The sequence below is a fragment of the Saccopteryx bilineata genome, chromosome 3 (assembly GCF_036850765.1).
Source record: "Saccopteryx bilineata isolate mSacBil1 chromosome 3, mSacBil1_pri_phased_curated, whole genome shotgun sequence".
NCBI lineage: Eukaryota > Metazoa > Chordata > Mammalia > Chiroptera > Emballonuridae > Saccopteryx > Saccopteryx bilineata.
This window is the reverse complement of record NC_089492.1, coordinates 260,620,254-260,641,746: the sequence shown is the minus strand read 5'-3', so window position 1 is coordinate 260,641,746 and position 21,493 is coordinate 260,620,254. Positions and strand designations below refer to the sequence as shown.

The window sequence follows — 21,493 nt, the reverse complement described above, 5'->3', positions numbered from 1 at the left end:
CTTCCTCAAAGTCTTCCGTCTACCAGGTTCCGGAATTTGAAACCTCTCTTGTGTACAGTGCTGGTTCTGCTATAAAGCTGAGGGGTTCTTGTCGTACTTACCCCTCCCCGACTTCCTTCCACTTCATCTCACCATTTTGAATAGTTAGATATTTTTGGTTATTCTGGCAGGGTTTTTTTTTGTTTTTTTTTTTTGTGAGAGACAGACAGACAAGGACAGACAGGAAGGGAGAAAGATGAGGAGTATCAACTCAGAGTTGTGGTACTTTAGTTGTTCATTAATTACTTTCTCATATGTACCTTGACTGGGAGGCTCTAGATGAGCCAGTGACCCCTTGCTTAAGCTAGTGACCCTGGGCTCAAGCCAGCAACCTTGGGCTTCAAGCCAGTGACCTTTGGGCTCAAGCCAGTGACCATGGGGTCATGTCTATGATCCCATGCTCAAGCTGGCAACTCCATGCTCAAGCTGATGACCTTGGGGTTTCAAACCAGGGTCCTCAACATCCCAGGCTGATGCTCTATCCACTTTGGCAGTTGCTTTTCACATCTTCAAATAAGATACTTAAATTGTTCTTTCCTGGTCTGTCCACTCTCAACAGTGTCTGTTCACTTCCTGCCGTGAACAATGAAACGTGTGCACATTCCCCTCTTCCTGCCTCCTTGCCCCAGCCATCTTCACAGTTTTGTTACTTGTATATCCTTACTTTCACATTGTCAAGTTTCATAACATTTATATTCTCTTCTGTATTTTAGAGTCTATAGGTTGATTTTAAAAATCGAAACTAATAAACAGCATGATTGTGAAGATATTCACCCCTGGGGACCTAGTTAATATGAATGGACCTAAGAGAAAGAAATGCAATTCCACAGGATTGAAATTTTATCACAAGAAAAACAAGTCAACCAATCAATTTTTCTACAGACTTTATGGCTTCTTTTACTTCTTTTTTAATCCTATATCACCATCTTTTTGGATTCCTCTTTTGATTGACAGAAAGAACTCCAGGTTGTGTGTGTGTGTGTGTGTGTGTGTGTGTGTGTGTGTGTTTCCCAGAAAATATAGATGACTGAGTGAAAGACTTCATGAACTCTTACATAAAAAAGTTTTTATTTTGCTTTCAAAGTTTGAGGAGATAGATTATAATTTCAAAATCATTGTCCTCCAGACTTTTGTAAGTACTGCTCCACTGTCCTGGGCACCGTGTGTCACCAATGAGAAATTCTGACAAATTTTGATTCTCTCTGGAAGCCTTTTGTTCTTTATTCTTGATGTTCTGAAAACAAAATGGATCCGCATTTCCTTTTCACTAATTCCGCCCTAAATTTAGTGTGTTCTTTCCATTTTAAAATCTCTGTGTTTCTTCAACAGAGGGAAAATCTCTTTTGTTACATCTTTGCCGATTTCTATCCCTCTCATTCTCGGCCATTGTCTGTGGTCTGCTTCTGCCTCTGTCTGATGGATATTGAAGCTTCTGGACCTGTTCTCCATGGTATTAATGTTTTCTCCTTGATGTTTTACTCTACAGCAGGGGTAGTAACCTTTTTATACCTACTGATACCGGTCACTTTTGTATCTCTGTTAGTAATAAAATTTTCTAACTGTCTACCGGTTCCACAGTAATGGTGATTTATAAAGTAGGGAAGTAACTTTACTTTATAAAATTTATAAAGCAGAGTGACAGCAAGTTAAAGCATATAATAACAATTACTTACCAAGTACTTTATGTTGGATTTTCGCTAAGTTTGGCAGAATAAATCTTTATAAAACAACTTCCTATAGTTAAATCTATCTTTTTATTTATACTTTGGTTGCTCCGCTACTGCCCACCATGAAAGCTGGAACACCCACTAGTGGGCGGTAGGGACCAGGTTGACTACCACTGCTCTACATTCTGGGATTATTTTCTTAGTTTTAACGTCTAGCATACCAACCTGTCTCCATTCATATCCACTGTGTCATTCAGTTCATCTACTGAATTTTTCTCAAAAGTCATATTTTAAATTTTCAATAATTATTTTCTTTTCTCTGATTGTTCTATCTTCCTAGCCACTTCATTCTATTAAGTGAAATAATCTCAATTACTGTTGAAGATACTAATAATAATTTATTTTACTTTAGGGGTTTCTTTTATTTGAACTTTAAACTTTCTTTTTCTTTTTTCCTACCGTAGACCTTCTTTTTCTGCTACTGATTGTCTTCTAATGTTTACTGATCCTGGTTGCCCATACAGATCACACCTAACCTAGGAAATGTAGTCTTTAGCCAGGTGGCGTGTGCCCAGATAACATTTCCATCACTACAGAACAAGAGAAAAAGAATATTGATGAAACAATGAACTGGATAGGGCTTCCTGTGAGGTCTTTGGTCTATTTTTTTTTTTTGAAAGGTTCATTCTTGAATGTGGTGATGGAATCATGAACCCATCCCACGGGAGGGTTCTACGTATGAGGATGAAGCATTATCATGGTGAGTCTCCCTCTAAAAACTATGCAGAGTAAAGCTGGCCAGGGGACTCCTTCAATTGCCAAGAGAAGAACTTTACTCCTTGGGGACAGAGGGGTAGACTGCCCGAGCCAGAGCTGCCCGTGCTTCCCTGCTTGCTTCCGGCCCCACACTGAGTCAGCTGGGAGGGCAGGACCTCCCTCAGCAGGCTCCTCACGCAAACCTGGCCCCTGCTCCTTCCCGTAGCATTTATTGGCTTTGGCCTGCCACTGGCTGCCTGCCCGTAGAAAGTGAGAGGGGTTGAACTGTACTTGCTCTTTGGGAAAGTTCTTCAAGAGACTCTGTAACCCTGGCAGCCCCTTCCTGTTCTTTGTTTTGTTGGTTCTCAGCTTGAATTATGCTTGGCTTTTCTGGGACAGAAATCACTTAGGCCTCTGGGGTCAGTCACTGGGCTACAATGACTTCTGCTCCGATTTCCCTGTCAATGCAATCTCATGGGCTTCCTATCTTCCTCAGACTTACTAACGCTTTTGGTTCACAGATGGCTTTGTATCTTGTTTTCTAATATTACGATGTCACCCTTTCGAACATGGCTTTCTCTGTCACCTAACAATTCCTAGGGAAGACATGAAGGTGGACACTTTGTGCCCTGCATTAGGAAATCACTGCATTGTTACTCATGGGCAGAGAGGCCAATATCCCCTCCAGAATACGGACACACCAGGAGGGAAGATGGGCCCTTCCGCTGGGGAGCGTCTTCAGGCTCTACAGTGTGCACGCTTGTGGAGAGCACGTTTGACAGATGAGGCAACTAAGGCACAAAAGAGCAGATGACTTGCCCAGGGACACACATTCCATAAAGGGTGGGTCTGGGAGTCAGGGCAGACAGGTGGCTCGAGCATGTGTGCTCCTGACTACTTCCCCATGTAACTTCTACAGGTGGCACATGTGTAATTAATCAAAGAAACAGCAGAATTTTGCTCCAGGTGTAGGGGGTGGACCAAGCCTGGGGATCTAGAGACTTGGCTTTGCACCCATCTCACGGGGCTACTTGGGCAACTTGACCCCGTTCTGTGCTACCTGCTCCCATATTTCAAAAGGAGTCTACTGACCACAGTTGGCCTCTGGGGACTTTACCCACCCTGATATTCTGGATGCCTCTGTGATTTAGCCTGAGTCCACCAGGCTAAACTCACCCAGGGCCTGCTGGCCCTCACTGAGACTTCCAACTAGGTCTTTGTGGATATGGACTCCTCCTTGACATTCCAGGCTTTTTCTGCAGGACCTCACCTGCCCTCACCCTCCTGCCCGGCTGTGGTACTCCACCCTGTGTCCCCTGCCCCACCTCTCTAGCTTCCCAGCCTGTTTCTTCCCACTCCCTCCCAACTGCACCCCAAGTGCTTCCCACCGTTTCTGCCCCTTGGCCGTGGATCAAGTCCCTCCCTTAGCCCTGCTGCCTGGTCCTCCTTCTCTTCTCTGTCCATCCAGATCTTCCTTGTCACCCTGCCAACTTCTCCCGGGGGCCCCCAAGGTCCCACATAGAACCAATTCCCCTTGACTCTGGGATGTGGTTAAACTTCTATGTAGATAACAATTATATTAACAATGGCAACTTGCATGGGTGCCAATCATGGCTCACTGAAGGCTTTTACAGTCACCGTCTCATCGCGTTGACCAGGTCCTTCACTGCAGAGAAGACCTACTGTTATACTCCATCTCCCCCCCCTTAGGCTGTAACACAATGTCTGAACATCACTTCACAATAAAACAGTTCCTTAAGACAGCCCTCTGGGAAGGGCTTTATCATCCCACTTTGCAGGTGAGGAGACAGAGGTTCAGAGAGGTTGTCGGACTCGCCTGATGACCAGGCTGGAAGGTGACCAGGCTAGAAATTGGTTGGGCTGACTCCACGGCCCCGGCCTGTTACTCTTAGTGGCATGTTCTTGAGGAAACCCCGCTCCCTGAGTCTGCGCCCAGGATCTGACTCCTTTCTGTCTTCCTGCTGCATCCTTAGCTCCGGCAAATGGTGTCCTGAACTCAAGGAACCAGGAGGGATATGATGACATAAAAAATGAATCCACCAAGGTCTAGAATCATCCTCCTAAAGCACCTCCCTACAGCGCACTACGATTGCCAGCACCCTCCACCCTTCATCTTTGTCCTTGAGAAGATGGGCAGAGGTGCGACCCCGAGAGCTTGGAATCCTGGTGTCTTTTTCCTTCACCCACAACCCCAGAAAACCCAATGGCATTTCTTTGTCCTGAAGGAATGGGACAGCCTCTGCTAGTTGTTGTCCCTGCTAGTCCAGCAGGGCAAATCCAGCACCTCCGACCAGCATGCAGCCCCAGGAGGCTCTGGGACAGTTAGAAGTGGGGACTAGAAGGCTGCCCTGTGGAGGGAATGGTGGAGGGCAGCCAGGGGCGCTGGATGCCAAGTCTCTCCCTGGATGCCAGGCAAGGCTCAGCCCTGCTCGCTCACCCACGAGGACTCCCACTCCCTTCCAAAGAATTCTAAATCCTTCTAGCATGTGACAGTCCTTCCAAATGGGTTTCCCAGGGGGGTTTGGCCCAAGTGAGTAATTTCTCTTTCCCGAATGGGATCGTGCCCCTGCTTTCCTGCCCAGGTCACTCGCAGCTCCCTTCTCTCGAGGCAGTGACAGCTGCCAATTCTTGATTGCTTACTGTGTGCACAGGACTGGGCTCCAGATGCCGTACTGATGGCTTCACATGTCCTATCTCCATCTGTAGATTTTAGACAGCAGAGGTTGTGTTTTTATTACCTCTATGTTTTCTGTGACCATTTGTGAGCGAATGAATGAAGTTTTAATTGTGAAGAACCTTAGTCAGTGGATCGTTTATAGAAGTCACTTTAATTCCTTCCTGGAAAAAGCGGATATATTAATTTCTGAAACCAGAGCCTATTAATCTCTTAATAAATAGGATTTTCTAAATCTTTATGCGTATGTCTCTCATAAACCTAACTTTTGGAAGCTGCTATATTCGATGGTTTCTAGTATAATTCACATACCATAAAATTCACTCTTTTAAATGTATAATTAAGTGGTTTTTAGAATATGGATAAAGTTGTGCGACCATCATCATCATCTAATTCCAGAACATTTTATCTCTAAAAGGAAACCCAGTGCCCATTAGCAGTCACTCAGATTCCCTCCCTCCGGTCCCTGGCAACAACTAACTTATCTACTTTCTGTCTCTATAGATTTGCCTACTCTGGACATTTTATGTAAATGGAATAATGCAATGTGTGTGTGCGCACGCCCATGCTTTGTGCCTGGTTTCTTTCACTCAGTAAAATGTTTTTAGTCATTTGCTAAAAAAAAAAAAAAAAAAAAAAAAAAAAAATCAGCATGTCATGATGTTTCTCGGAACACCCAGGCCGCCAGGGGTCCTGAGGCCATAATGCCTATAAGGCCATAAGCAGCTCTGAGCCAACAGGACTACACGGGGTCTGAGAAGTGTGGGAGTCAGAGGGGGCCTAGTCACAGCAGGGCAGTCTGAGGCCAGTCGTGGACCCAGTGGTTAGAAACCAGTCACTCACGGGGACTACATTAGAATATCCCTTGAGGGAGCAGAGAGCCCAAACGTGATTCTCCGGTGGGGGTGGGGAGACAGCAGTGTCAAGGCTGCCAGCCCTGGGCCTGCCATTCAGAGTCTAAAGGGACAGTCTCATTTCTGAGGTGGCCTCACAGCTCAACAGGAGATATGGGTTCCCAGGGCTTGAGTGGGTCAGATCTGGGGGTGCAGAGCAAGCAACAGTCACCCCAACCCGTGTGAAGCCCTCTTCATCTAACCCAGGAGTCTTTCTAGCTGGGAAGCAGTTTCTGGCAGGAAATCCCACAGGCTGGGTAGAGCCAAGACAGAATGTTTGGTCTTAGGCAGTGTGTGCATGAATCGATTACTTAATTAATTAGTTAATTTTCTTTTTGTTTTTTAAACAGTTTGAACTTGCTTTATTCCACAGAGGATCTGAGGTGGTTTACAAAAAACAAAATAGGCACACAAATTAAAAAATGACAATTCAATCCAGGGGTGATGGCGGACAGAAGGTGTAGACCAGAGAGCAAGGTGAGCACGGATGAGGAGTTTAGAAGGCCCTGCCCGTGGCTCTCTTTGGGCCTTGGGATCCTGGCAGCCAAAGATAGAAGGATAACACAGATAATCACCCGTTCTCTGTCCTGACGGTAAATGCACCTGTTCCTCGGGAAAAGCAAAGCTCTCCTTGGCACCGAGATCTGAAGGGAATTTCTCTCGTGCTGTTTTCCGTAGGGAGCCCTTCATTAAGTCATTCCCCCCAACGTTTCTTGGGCTCCAGTGTGCCAGCCCTGGGCTGGCTCTGCTGGCATCTCAGATGTCAGGTGGGCCCCACCCTTTACATCATTAGCTCTTGTCTGGGAAACCCTGTGCCATTTGGTGACCACCACTCCCAAGTTTCACCAGAAACACATACCATCTGTACTGTTATTTATGTGGTATTTTAATTTATATTGACTTGTGAAAATATTGCTTCGTCCTAAGCAATAAGGATCACAGGTGCCACTGCCATCTCTAGGGTTTTACTGAAGGAAAGATATTATTATTAAAATAATGACTTTTACTCATATTCCTCTAAAACCACCTCATGTTCTACTAGTGACCTGTGTCCCTCATTTAAAATAAGCCCCGGCCGCTGGCCCCTGAGGCACCGGGGCACGCTCCCCCCCCCACCTCCTCCACCTGATAGGACGAAGGGGACGTCCCTGGGGCGAGCTCTGGTCATGGCTCCCCCATCACACTCCATGGTGAAATAGCTGTAAGGGCCCTGGACCAGCATTGAGTTTAAAGCCCACGTGTGACAGATGATGATGCTGGAGTCCAGGGAGCAGAAGGGACTTGATTCAAATCACAAGGCTAGTGACAGGGCAGGTGTCGACTTCTCCCGGTCTTGCCTTCGTCACTGCCCCAGAGGCACTGGCGAACGTTTATATAACCGAAGACTGGAAATCACCGAAGGAGTCTGAGGGCTGCGGGGTCTCACGGCAGCAAGCCCAGTGAGAACAGAGGCCTGTCTGTTTTGTTCACCACGGTGAATCTAGCACCCAGGACTCTGTCTGGTGCACGGCAGGTGCTCAGAAAACAACTGTGGGATGTTAAGACCAAGTTCAGGACAATGGCCACCTTGGGACCTTGGACTGTGGTGAACTATACAGGCTTCTGCTATATTGGTTGAAGTCTCTTTTTAAATGTGACAATGACTTTGGATATATTTTATATTGGTTTCAGGTGTACAGCATAGCGATTAGACGCTTACATTATTTGGGAAGTGATCCCCCCCCCATAAGTCTGGTACCCACCTTGCACCAATATAGTTATTGCAGTATTACTGACTATATTCCCCCGGCTCTATTCTACATCTCTGTGTGTCGAAGTCTCTTTAAAGTGGGGTGGTGGGTTTACTGCTGTTTGTTATATTTTAGTCTATTTTGTTGTTGATGTTTGGCTGAAATATTTTAAAAAAGATATCTGTTAAATATATGAATAAACCTAGTATCCCAAACAAGTGTGTTTCCTCTCCGCTAATAGAACACTCTGTGTCCCACCTCAAGGGGCTCTGAACTGGAAGAAATGGCTCTGATTTCCATGACAGAGCTTGTTACCTCTTCCAATGCTCCCAAAGCCTGTGGCACCTGGATGGTGAATCTGAGCATCACTGAGGCCAACCGAGGCAGAGTCCACAGGAAACCGGCCCTGGCATCGCTGGTGTGGCTCACACACACCCAGCCAGGGGAACCCCAGCTGAATCTTTGGGGCTTCCCTGATGGGCCACATCGGGCAGTGGGTGTTTCTGTAAAACCAAGCCACCCTCCAATGTCTTCACTCCCCAGCTGCAAAAAAGTACTCATCTTGGCATATCTATTTGGTGACAACAGACCCTCTGGTTGGGTCAAATGCCAGCCTAGGATGTACTTTGAGATTGCCATGAAGGATCTACAAAGTTCTCAGCGTGCCGGGTTTGGAAGGGGCCTCCAAGGTCATTGGCACAAGTTCCCATACAAGCCTCAAGCTTCCCTTTGAGGCTGCTCTCAGGAGGCTGCCCATGTCCTAGGGAGCAGCAAGCACTCTCCTTTTCTTGCAAGAAGGTGGGGAGGCATTTTTTGTTTTTATAAAAATGGAATCACCCTATGTACATTTTTCTATACCTTGCTTTCCTTGTGAGAAATCTTCCTAGGTCAAAGGCTAACATTTTTGAGCAGTTAGAATATACCAGGCACAACTACAAGCACATCACATGCATCAAGCCTCTAGGGACAGGCACTATTATGATACCTACTTTACTGGGGGAAAAAAAGCCTGATGGTCAGAGAGGTTATACAACACAGTCTGCCGGGGTGGGATCCGGAGCTGACCCTGGCAGTCTGTCTCCAGATCCTGTGTTGCAAACCACTGCATTTTACTGTCTTTCTAAACAGAGATAGAGTCTGCAGTTTTCTTTTTAATAGCTGCATGATGGGCTATGGTTCGGATATAACACTCTCAAACCTTCCCTACCATTTTCAGCTTTTTTTTTTTTTGGCAATTTTTCTTTGCAACTAGAATTTTGCAGCAAACATCCTTTGTACACATATCTTAACAGACTGGTGCTATTGTTCTATAGGCCGAATTACCAGAAGTGGGACCATAGGTCAAAGGGTATGTGTGTTTTGGGTGGAAGTAGCTATGGGGCCCATTGTTTGTGGCGTCTTCCTAAGGATGAGCCACGTGATTTTCACTCATTGGTTTTGATTCTGTCCTAAGGATATACCTCTGACCCCTCTTCTCCGAGACAGCCCTTCTTGAGGACAGTCTTCCCTTTTCCAGTTACTCCAAATGATCCCCTGACCCCATGGTTGGGTGTCCCCTCCAGCCGGCCAGATACCTCTTAAAGTACAGCGCCCTCTGTGGTGACCTCCTCCCCACTGAAAGGCACGTGCAGAGGGGGACAGCATCTACTCTGATGTCAGTGGTGCAGTAGGAGAGATCCAACTAGGTAGGGTTCACAGTTCTTATCTTCAGCTCCTCCCCAAATCACACGCACACCTTCCTGAGAAACAGGCCCTCGGCAGGTTATGAAAGACCAGCCAAATTCTACCTTCGCACAATAAAGAAAAACAAAGCTCACTCTTCATTTAGAGAGGATGCCAATGACTTCGGAGCCAGACAGACCTTCATGCATCCTCTAGCTCAATGCCTACTTGCAAAAAAGCCCCAGAAGGCAATGACCAACACAGGCTCATGAACAAGAGTGAGGAGCAGGGTCACGGGGTGGGGGTGGGGGTTGCTTTTCTCCAGCTCCCTCTGCCTGCTGGTTCCTAGAAACTGTCTTACTAGAAAGGCGTAGTATAAATATTATGCTAAGCAGTCAAGAGAGGAGACTTACCCAGGCTGAGCAGCCCTGTGCTGGGCGAAGGCCATGGACACAATGCTCAATGAGGGCCATTATCTAGGAAGGGAGGGCTGTTTGTTCCGCTGCGGGCCGGTTCCAGAGCCCGGAGCCACCAGGCTTGCCACTCTGGCTGCCACACAGAAGAGTCTCCTTGCGCTCAGCAGACTCTGTGGTTATGCAATGCTGGGCCAGGAGGTTAACTCGCCCCGGACAGAAGCCAAGCCTTGTTCCTTCCTGCCTGAGCATGTCCATCTGAAAATGCTCAAAATTGAGGGCCTGTGTTTGCAAAAAATGCTCTGGCCCCGAACTTGCTGGTTTATTCCAAAGGGTGTAGTGTGCCCATCCCTGTAGCTCCTGGCACCCTCCTGCCCAGGCCCTGGGCCCAAGCCATGTGTCTGCCCACCACTCCTCAGGTGTCACTCACAAGCCTTACAGTCCTGCCTCCCAGTCCCTGTTCCTGCCCTTCCCTCTGCCTGGAACGTTTCTCTCTCCTCTTTCTCTGTCATCTGGGCCTACTCTAAGGCCCCCCTTTCTTATGCACAAGTCCCAGCCCACATCCTTAAAGGCCTCCCTGACTACCCCAGCCACCAGTGACCCAAACTGAAGTAATGACTTTTCAAGCCAAAAGAGATCTTGGAAGTTATCTATCCAACTGCCCCATTTTCCAGATGAGAAAACAGGTTTAGAGAGGCTGACGAGCTGAAGAGCAGAGTGAGTAAGCGTATCAGCAGGGCTCTCTTCCTCTTACACCTTGCCTCCCATCTGTATGTGGGTCAGTCACATCAGCTCTGCCTTTACTGTACTCAGAATCCAGCCACCTCCCTGGTCTGCAGCACGGTCTTCTCCTAATGAAAGCGTCGGCTTCCCCACTGCTCTCCCGGGGGCCTTGGCCTCCTGCGGAGTGGTCTCCACACACAGCCAGGGTGGGCTGTTTAGAACATCCGGCAGACCTGGCACTCCTGTGCTCACACCTCCAGTGGCTTCTCAGTTACCTGCACACCCTGTGCCTGTCACTTCTCCAGCCTCCTCTCCTCCTCGGCCCCCCACCCTAACCTTCCAGCCACGCTGGCTTCTGTGCTGGGCCCCCAGCCCCGCATGGTCCCTCCTGTGCCCTGATGCTTCCCCAGACAGCACGGGGCTCGCCCCCTCAGCCCGCAGGTGCCTTGAACGCCCTTCCTGACTGCCTGAAGCCTTTTCTTTCTTGACCGTCATCTTGACACATACCATACTTAACTAAAAGGTAACATCTTTACATTTACTTTATTGGTAATATATTTGTGGTTTTTTAAAATCTCTTTTTTAAAATTTTTATTTTATTTAATTCATTTTAGAGAGAAAGAGAGCGAGAGAGAGAGAAAGGGAGGAACAGGAAGCATCAACTCCCATATGTGACTTGACCAGGCAAGCCCAGGGTTTCGAACCAGCAACCTCAGCATTCCAGTTCGATGCTTTATCCACTGCGCTACCACAGGTCAGGCCTATTGGTAATATATTTGTATCTTTCCTATCTCCCAAGATACATAGTATGTGGGAAGGTGACAATATATGTTAGCCTGTTTCCCTTATTAGAATGTGACTGCGAGAGGCAGGCGTGTTTGTGCTGTCACCTAGAATGGCGTGTGTTGCCTTTTGTTCAGGCAAGGCGGAGTTTAAGGACCCATGACTTTGAGGATAGATGGTGACGACGATGTTCCTGGTGTCACTGTAACATAGTGTGTGTGTGGAAGGGGACAAGTGTGGTGGCACATGCAGGGTCAATGAAAGCAGAGGCTATGAAGGCCGCAGGGAGGCCAGCTGGGAGGCTTCCCAGATGCTATATTTTTAGGGCCTTGGGGGAGAAACACCCAGACCTGGGCCTCAGTGCTTCCCCAGCCCAGCCCAGCCCAGCCCAGGCAGCATGGCCCCAGAAGAGCAAATTTACAGAGGCGGCCACAGCGGCTGCTCGAAGGGGGGCTCTGAGAACCCAGGCATGACCAGCCCCTCCTGCTTTTAGGCACCTTGAATCTGCAAGTCCAGGAATGTGTGTATTTTTAAAAGCTCTCCAGTGGGTGACTGGTTGGTCCCACTGGGTGTGGGGACCTCAGCTGAGTCCTCTGAACAGAGCTTTATCCTCAATAATAAGTATCTGTTGAATGACTGAAGAGAGAGATGGAGGGGAAGGAGCTAGGATAGTTCCAGGAGAGGAAGAGGAAGGCTCTGAGTAACAGAATGATCCCAGGACACAGGCCAGCAGAACCCTGCAGAGACCAAGCGGCGAGGCTTGTCCTGACAGGCGGACGGGCGGGCCCGGTTCTCACAGGCGCTCCCACACCTGCAGCTATGCTGGCGGGAGCACCAATCTCAATCACACTTAAACTCGGGATTTTGCTTTTATTTAGATTGACATTTTTATTTACCCAGGGCACAACTGCTTTGAGGTTGGCTGGGTTTATTTTAAAGGGGGGCCCCTACTGAGTTACTTGGGTGACTGTTCACATTTCTCTGCCCTGGGTCTGCTCCAGCCCATCCTGACTCCGCTCCTGTCTCTTGCGCACTCCTCCCTTCCGCCTGAGCCTTTTCTTCCTAAGTGCCTGTGCTCATTCCTCAGGCTTTGATTCTTAATCCCCTACTTACCCTTCTCTGCATTTCTCACCTGGCCTTACCAGCAGCTTCCACAGCTGCACACAGCACCTGCCCGCCCCGGGAGCTCCCCAACCCTGCACCTCCACCTGCTGACGTCCTGGCGTGGCCGTCCCACTGGCCTCTCAAAGTCAGTGCACGTGGCATCTTTTCTCCTCCTCTGCCTCTGGTACCACCATTCTCAGTAACTCCTGGGATCGCACCATCAGAAGAACTCCCTGGGTACGCCACAACTTTGTCCCCATAGTATCCATCTATCCACACGCCTCGTCCATTTGCTCATTTGCTCAGAACTTACTGACCAGCACCGCTGGGTATCAGGCCGTGCTGGGCTCTGGGGACATTCACCACGCCTGTCCCTCTTCCCTCTGTGGGACCTCCAGGGCCACCGCAGGCCCTGAGATAGTGAGGAAGTCTGTTCCAAACTCTGTAGTTCCACATCTGCAAGCAATCCACAGCAGGACCTTGGAACAGTCACTTGCCGTGGCCCTGTATGCTCTCTGAGAGGATCATTTATTCCTGCCTTACTTCTGCCCAGCCTGGCTGTGACGCCAACAGATGACGTCAACCTGAAGAGTACTTAGGAGCACCACCCCCAACCATGCTGCAGCCTTCTTTATTCCTACAGACTATGGCTTTCACCCCCTGCAACCTCCCAGCCTCCAGTCTGAGACAGGGCCCCAGACCTGCATTTTAAAGAAACACTTCAGACAAATCTGTTGCAGGGGGTGTGTGTGTGTGTGTGTGAATGAACCACACACTGAGAAATTCTGGCTCACAGGATAAAGTTCAAATTCATTCACTATCCTTCTAGTCCCGGATCGGACATTAGCTCTGTTTTCCAGACAGAGGTCTGACCCGTCAGCCTCCCTCAGAAGGGCCCCTTAGCGCTCTAGGCTGATCTGCCCACTGTCCCCCCGGAACCCAGAGCTGAGTCTGCCCTTCTGCCAGTTCTCCAATACAGAAAGCCTTCCTGACCTCCCTCCTCTCTCTGAAAATCTCTTTCCCACCAAGCAAGGTCCAATTCAAAGGCTTTCTTCTTCCTCTACTCAGTATAGAAACATCACATGTCACTGGTCCCCAACAGACACTGTGGTCTCTCGCCTGAGTCCCTGGCTGACTCACATGCTAGCTTCCTAACTAGACCACGAGCTCCCCGAGGGCCACCATCCCTCTTGCAGCTCTGGTGTTCAATAACAAATGCTTACTGAGCATCAATGAAAACCCAAACACCTACTCCAGTGGCACACAAAGGAAGAAGGCTGAATTCCCACTTGGAGGGGCGCCCTCTCTAAGGGCAAAGGCAAAGACGGAGGGTGCTTGCGTAGTTGATCAGAGGAGAAATAAAGATAGGGAACCACAGGATCCCAGAGCAAAGATTCCTAAACCCATGTGGGAGGAGCACCCAGAAGGCAGAGAGGAGAAATCCATACTGAAGGAACAGCATATGCGAAGGATTAAAGTATGAGGAGTTCTGCACAGGAGCAGGGGGAAGAGAAGGAAGAGGGATGGGGACAGTGAACGGCTGGGGACGCTGAGCTAAGGAGTTGGGCTCATCCTGTAGGTCAGGGGTTGGCAAACACAGCCCGCTGCCTGTTTTTGCACGTGAAGTTATACTGGAGCACAGCCAGACCCATTCTTTTCCACACTGTCCATGGCTGCTTTTCACACAACAGCAGCAGAGGGGAGTAGCAGCAAGAGAGGCTGTCTGTCCAGCAGGGCTTAAAATAGTTACTAGTTTGCCACTGAGAGAAAACGTTCTGCCGATCCCTGCCATCGGCGTTGGAAGCCAATGGCGAATGTTATGCAGGGGACAACAGCATGGTCAGATTGGTGTTTTGTCTTTGTCACTCTGAGATAATGTAGGGATGGGCTGGAGCAGACAAACCAGTGGGAAGGAAAGGTGGTTGGGAGGCTGGTATAACTGTCCAGGTAGGGTACGGATATCAGCAGCATAGCTGTTGTTTATTAAGAGATTTATTAAGAGTTGCTGTGTGCCATCACTGGGCTAAGCCCTTTACACATATGTATTCCCTCATTTAATCTGCACAGCAACTGCAGGTATTGTGGTTATTCTCATCTTTCAGATGAGGAACAGAGAGGTGAGGCAGCTTACCTGAGGTCACACAGCTAGTATGCAGCAGAGCCAGGCTGCAAACCCAGTGCCAAGCTCAAGGTCATTGGGGTTGAGTATGTTTGCTTGCTGACGGATCCCTTCCAGCTTCCCTGAGAATTCACAGAACACAGTCCTCTACAGGAGAAAATCTACCCTGTGTTGAGTCAGGCAGGAAGTGGGAGGCAGGAGTGTGGCTATTTTGGAAAAGCGACATAAAAAAACCACGAAACTTCCTACCTGTCCCGTTTTGCTCCCATCTGTCCTCGGAAACAAGGCTGTCCCTCTCTCAGATAAAAAGGTGTTTCTCCCCACACCGTGGCTGTGCTGCTGGTGGTGGGAGAGCGCGCTAAGCTCAGCACACGTCTGCTATTTTTAAAGGTCTATATAAACAAACAGGGCTATGTAAATAAGAAAAAAAAATGAGGTCATCCTTTTAAAATCTAAAAATGTTCTTTTTCTATGGGGTGAGCAGCAAAACCTCAGAAAGAACTGGTGCTTTTTTATCCCCAAGAGGCCTTCTCCAGCCCACAGCCTCTCGAGGCCAGCGGGCCTGCCCCTCTCCTGCACCCACCGGGGCGGGCAGGAGGCCTGGGAGCAGGGACTCCTGGGTTTATTCCAGGCTCTGTGGACTTTGCCTCCAATGCCAAAGCCATTGCTCACCCCCAGCCACCACCTGTTGGGGCCCTGACAGGTTATTCACAGCACTGCCCGTGCTCTGGTGCCCTCTTCCTGCCCATAGCTGGTTTGGTAAGCTGACCCTCTGCCATCCCTCTCCTCTCCCCCCACCCCTTCCCCAGCCTTGATCTGCTGAGTGGCCTCAGAGTCCCTTCGCATGCTGATTAGAAGCCTTCTGTAAGCTCATTCAACCCCCACCCTCACCCCCATTTCTCTTCCAATATTTTAAACTCTCCCCATGTTCCTCTGGACCATCTCTCCCCAGCTGATGGCTGGAACTCATTAGAGTAGCCCCAGAGAGCTGTGCTTAAGTCATCCACCACAGTTAGGAGATACCTTAAGCTTTGGCAGAAACTCGAGAGGAGGCTTCTCTGTGTTTCCCGAGGACTTTTTCCACTACTGAGCCCCGTTCCCTCCCGGTCGCCTCGCTTCTCTCCTCTAACGTTTTTTACTATTTCCTCCCAGCCCTCAGCATCCGTTATCCTTAAGTATAGAAACGAGAACCACCAATATTTGCCAAAGGAGCAGTTTTCAAACTGTGTTCCATGGAAGTGTTCCAGAGGTTCTTCCAGGGTCACATGAGAATTTTATTCCAAAAATATATTTCGACTCCTATTAAAACCTTTATGAAAAACAGGGCTGCACCTTAAAACACGGTCTACAGTACACTGTAGCACACTGAGCACAGCCAGCAGGCGTGGCCGGCTTCACTTGGTTTGTGCCTTGGACTAAGGCCTGGCAGGATCTTGAACGTCAGTATTGAAATATGTCTTCAGCCCTGGTCAGTTGGCCCAGTGGTAGAGCGTCAGCCCAGTGTATAGATGTCCTAGGCTTGATTCCCAGTCAGGGAACATGAGAGAAGCGCCTATCTGCTTCTCTACCCCTCCCCCTCTCACTTCTCTCTCTCTCTCTCTCTCTCTCTTCTTCTCTTGCAGCAATGGCTCAATTGGAGTGAGTTGGCCCCGGGCGCTGAGGATGGCTCTGTGGCCTCTGCCTCAGGCGCTAAGAGCTTGGTCCCTGAGCGTCGTAGCAACGCCCCAGATGGGCAGAATATTGCCCCCTAGTGGGCTTGCCAGGTGGATCCTAGTTGGGACACAAGTGGGAATCTGTCTCTGCCTCCCCTCCTCTCACTGAGTTAAAAAAAAAAGAAAAGAAATATATCTTCAACTAGAAAGATTGGAACTCTTTACTAGGCATCTTTATGTTGTTGTTTAAATTCAGGACTATATATGCTTACATAAACCACACAGACAAGTACAAGCTTTCAGCGATATGAGAATGTATTACAGGAATTATCACAAAAATGTCATAAGTGATTGTGTGCTTCCTGTCTGAGTGTTGTAATAACAAGGAATTCAAGCAGTTGCTTGAAACTGTCAGTGATGCAAACCAGAATTCCCTTCCCCTTCCCGAATGTCCACATGGCACTGAACTGAAGGCCATCCTGCCAGGTACGCTGTTAGAAACCTGCGGTCATTCCCAGCCTCTTACTGATACGACTTAGAACTTTTTGAACACTGTGCCACCAGCCAAAACAAAACCCAAAAAGCAATATTGGATGTTACTACTGATACAGAGTTACAAAGATCATCTAAGAACACTTCTATAAAGGGCCAAATAACAAATATTTTTGTTTTTGTGGGACAGAGTCTCTGTCACAACTCCTCGACTCGGCCATCACAGCGGGAGAGCAGCTGTAGCCCATGTGAAAACGAATGGCGTGGCTGTGTTCCAATACAATTTTATTTACAATAGCCAGGCGGCAGCCTCGCATAGGCCCTCGACTTGTAGTTTGCCCACCCCTCGATCTAGCCCCTGAGCTTCCAATGCTTTTATGCATCAGGGTCATTGTTTTAGTGATGGACTTTGATAATAGGTGTTAAAATTTTTAATTTAAAAATAAATGTGTTTTGATACATGTGTGTTAATAAAACTACCACTTTGACCTGTTTTGTATCATCGGCATTCCATGCAGGATTTGACTTCCACAAATGGCTTCTAAGACTATAAAAGTTTGCAAATTATGAGCAGAGAGCTTTGCTGCTGAGAAAATGCTTTCACATCCATTTTCAAATTAGGGGTGCCCTCTAGTCACTTATCTGGAGATCACAGTTATTCTGAAAAGAGCCTCAGACCAGGTCCCTACTAAAGGGTGGGGGGGCTCGGACTCCACAGCTCCCTGCCCTCAAATAATTCCAAACATTGCCTTTCCCAAGCCTCAGAGGGTGTTAATGGGCTTCTCTAGCACAGGGGAGTATGCGATGCCATCGAAGGCTGGCACACGGCAAGCTCCTGCCTGGCACTCCCACCTGCCTGGGCTTGAGCTTTCTACCTCATTTGGATGCCTTGGTGGCTGGGGAAGCTGTGCCAGCAGTGGGCCATGAGTGCCTGGGCACAGCAGAAGCCCTGAGTCAGCACCCCATTAATCACAGATGCTTTTATCCCTTAGGAAGAGCACAGGAAGGGGTGGGGACCTGATTTCTGGCTGTAACTGACAGCTCATTTCCCTCTGAGCCAGTCTCATCCTCTACAGTCTTCCATTCTGCTGGCAGAGCCCGGATGGACTAAAGGAGAGTTTGAGAGTGAAGTGGGGGAGGGCCCACGCCAGATGTGGGGTGGACTCCTTGCTCTGCACTGCCCATGGCAGCTCCCCCATATCTGTGCTTGCATCCCTCAGAGATTTCTGTTTCCAGCCCAGTTCAAGTACCAATGCACCCCTAAGCTGAATAAATCCAGACTCTGCCCTGAGACTGCCCACGGAGGAGACCCATAACAGCTGCGGGACATGCAGGAGGAAACACGCTAACCTGAGGCACCCTGAGGTACCATCCCAGGATGCCCGTTCGTTATGGCTCTATTGATTCCTCTGAAAATGTAGACATTCCTGGGGGAGGAGTCACCCTTGAAGCAGTTACCACCTTTCTTCAGGAAGCACTAGGTCTTTTGTAACCAGAGGCTCTGTTTCCTACGTGCTGTGTGACTAGAAATTAACCTCTTCGTGCTGTTTCTTTATTTTCACAAAAGGGGCCATGGAACCAGCTCCTCTGGGTTTCCTGCAGGAGCCAGTTCTATCCCCAAAGTGTCAGGGCCCATGTGCAGCGCCAGGCCCCTGCTTCACGCTGACACTTAGGAACTCATGCGCTGGGACCCGATGGCAGAGCCTGGCAGACAAGTCACAGCACTGCCCCTGGGAAGAGGAAGTGGCGGCGGAGCTGCCTGCCTGTGTCAGAGGCCGCGCACATCGCGGGAGCCCTTGCTGTGTGTCCAGCACCGCTCGGTCCTCACAGCGGCCCTGTGAGGTAGGCCCCACTCCTTTCCCATTTCCTAAGTGAGAAAGAGGAGCAGAGGAGCTGGGATTGGACCTTGGGAGAACCCAGAGCCTTCACTATTAAGACCACTCCAATCAACCCTCCCAAAATGAGGCTCAAATGCCCAGTCCTTCCTCCGAGTCCAGGGGATGATTCCTCCAGCTCTGCCGAGAACCCTGGTCATGGCCTGGGATCCAGTGGGCTCATGTGGTGTGGCTCAGCTCTGGGCAGAGGCCTGGGCCTAGCCACCCAACAGTGCAGGCAGCTTCAACGACGCCATCTCTGATGGCTGCCTGAGTTCCACCCTCCTCTCCATGAGAAAAGTCTTGCTTGGAGGAAGGGGAGGAGGCCCTGTTCCTTGAGCACCAGGCTGAAAGCAACTGCTGCGACTCCCAGCCAAGCCCACAGTCCCAAACACAATACAAGCACTTTCAGAGCCCCGAGTAAGAGGCCTCAGAGCACCCGGACCTTGGCTGTATCAGAATCAAAATACAGATCCCTCAATCCCCACCCTTCACCCACCCCGAGTCTGATGCAAAGAGCATGGGTGGGCCAGGGAACCCTTTTGTTGCTGTTGTTTGTTTGTTTGTTTTTACCAGGCTCTCTGCGCTAGTCTCTGATGCCTCCACAGCCAGACAAAACACCCAAGCTTCTGACCCAATGAGCTCCTCCCACACACCTAACCTGAACCTCAACCTGAACTTCTAACCTGAGATCATAACATACCAGAGAGCAAAAAAGAGATTTCTCTCTCTCTCTCTCACACTCACCACCCCCACATACCCTAATGTGGGGGCGCCTCCCAGGCCAATTCAGGAAGTATCTTTGGAGCTGGGGCCCTGCTACTGGGATTTTATAAAATTCTCCACATGATGCTAATCAGTACCCATGGCCCGGCACCTGACATTCTCTCAAGTCTTAACAAAGAGAAGGGTCCGGAAGAGATGGTCCTCAGCCCTCACCACCCACTGCGCTCGTCTGACCTCTGACCGGGGAGTGGGTGGACGGGCGTCCTCATGGGGGGGGGCAGAGAGGGGAGCAATGGAGACAGTGGAGCTCTAGGAAGCAGGAGGACACAGTGGGGCTGGTGGGTGAGGAGGCTCTGGTCCCCCGAGAGGCGTTGTTGCCAGGGACAGAATGGACGCTGAGGAACAGGGACACGGGACCACATTCAGGGGGAGACTGCATGGGCCAGTGAAGGAGCACGGGCACTCAAGGGCTCTACTCCTGGTCCCCGGAACTTCCAGCTCTCACAGCGACTCAAGGAAGGCAACGATAACAACAGCAACAATGATACTAATAATACAGTTTAAAGAGGAAGGACAGTAGTAAGCTTATGCAAGAGAAACCAAAATGGCACCCCTAGCAAGCATATTCAGTGACAGCCATCCCTTACCTGTGCTGCAGGCACCACTTTCGATGACCAAAACTAAAACGCTGTTCTCTCTGAAAGCCAGCGTTCATGTCCACTCCTGCTGCCGCTGCCCTCCTCTGACGCTCTGCTCTTCTCTCTGGAAGGCAGCACTTGCCTGGCCAGGACCTCTTGGGGCTCCTCCATGAACTAGTTCGAGGCTGCCGGGTTTGTGTCTCAAATCCTGCAGGGGGTGGTTAAAAGATATGGTCAAGGAGTATGCTTGGTCAACTTCTTTCGATACTGAACAATCTCTGCCTGGTCCCGGAAGGCCCAGGCCCCCAACTCCTTCCAACCTGCTTGTCTTGGTGCAGGGCTAGACCCCCATGTGCCCCAGGGAAGACGGGATAGCCTGGTGGCCACCTTGTACCCAGCTCCTCCTAACCGCTCCGAGCCTCCACTTCTTCACCAGTAGAGTAGGCAGATTCTAAGGTGGCCTCAAGGTTTCCTGTCCCTCTGGTGTACACGTGCTGCATTATCACCAGGACTGTAAATACGATGGATGGATGGATTTTACTTTCATGATTAGGTTATGTTATAGGGCAAAGTTGACTTTAAAATATGGATATTCTCCTGTGGGCTTGACCTAATCAACAAAGTTCTTTAAAAGCAGAATTTTCTCTGGCTGGTCCCAGGAAAGGAAGTCACAGAGATGAGAATCAGGAGGAGAATTTGACGTGCACTTGCCTTCAAGATGAAGGGGGCATGTGGAAAGGACCCGAGGGCAGCCCCTGGGAGCGGAGAGGACCTGATCCCCCACCAGCTGACAACCAGAAGAAAACGGAACCTCAGTCCTACAACCACAGAACCATCAACAACCTGAATAAACCTGGGAAAAGGGAATTCTTCCTAGGGACACCAGGCAAGAACTCAGCCTGGAAACGTTTCGATTTCAGCCCCAGGCAGAGTCTAGCTACTGCGTCCACAGCAAGAGAAAACTGATACAACCTGCAAAAGTGACTCATATTTTGTCACGAGTGAGAATTAAATACCATAACAGACATAACAGCACATTGTATTCCCCTAACCACTTAACAAAAACAGCATTCAGGGCTAAAGAAGGCTTGGTCCAGGGTAGTCGCTCGACGATTATTGGATGAATAGATAAATGGGTGAACATCAGTTTTTAGTAATCAACTCGCCAGGGTATTGTAGGCTCAAATAAGAAAATACAAGGAAAGCGGTTTATGATCTAGAAAACCTGAGTTGTTTTAGTCGAGTACGGTGTGGCATGTCACATCCACACAGCTCCCTGGGGACTGCACTCTGGTTGGTCTGCCGGAGGCAGTGTGATGTGGTGGTGAGAACGTGGCTTCTGGGGCCGGGATACCTGGGTTCAAGTCCTAACCCTTCTAATTCATTATCTCTGTGGCTTTGGGAGGCTACGTAGCCTTGCTGTGTCTGAGAACAGGGAGTTATGTATAGCGAGTACCTCCAAGGTTTTAATGACTCGATATCCGTAAAGGGTGTGGACCAATGCCTAGCACGAGGAATGGCCAGTGT

The 21,493-nt window shown here is 49.2% G+C and overlaps 1 protein-coding gene across 2 annotated transcripts in view; it reads right to left on the bottom strand.

Annotated features, from left to right (window-relative positions):
• Positions 1 to 21,493, bottom strand: part of HIVEP3 (HIVEP zinc finger 3) — a 571,694-nt gene that overhangs the window by 68,424 nt on the left and 481,777 nt on the right. For both annotated transcript variants that reach the window (XM_066269482.1, XM_066269483.1), the window contains one exon: positions 19,976 to 20,174. The gene's annotated coding sequence lies outside the window, so the exon portion shown is untranslated. The remainder of the gene's footprint in view (positions 1 to 19,975; positions 20,175 to 21,493) is intronic.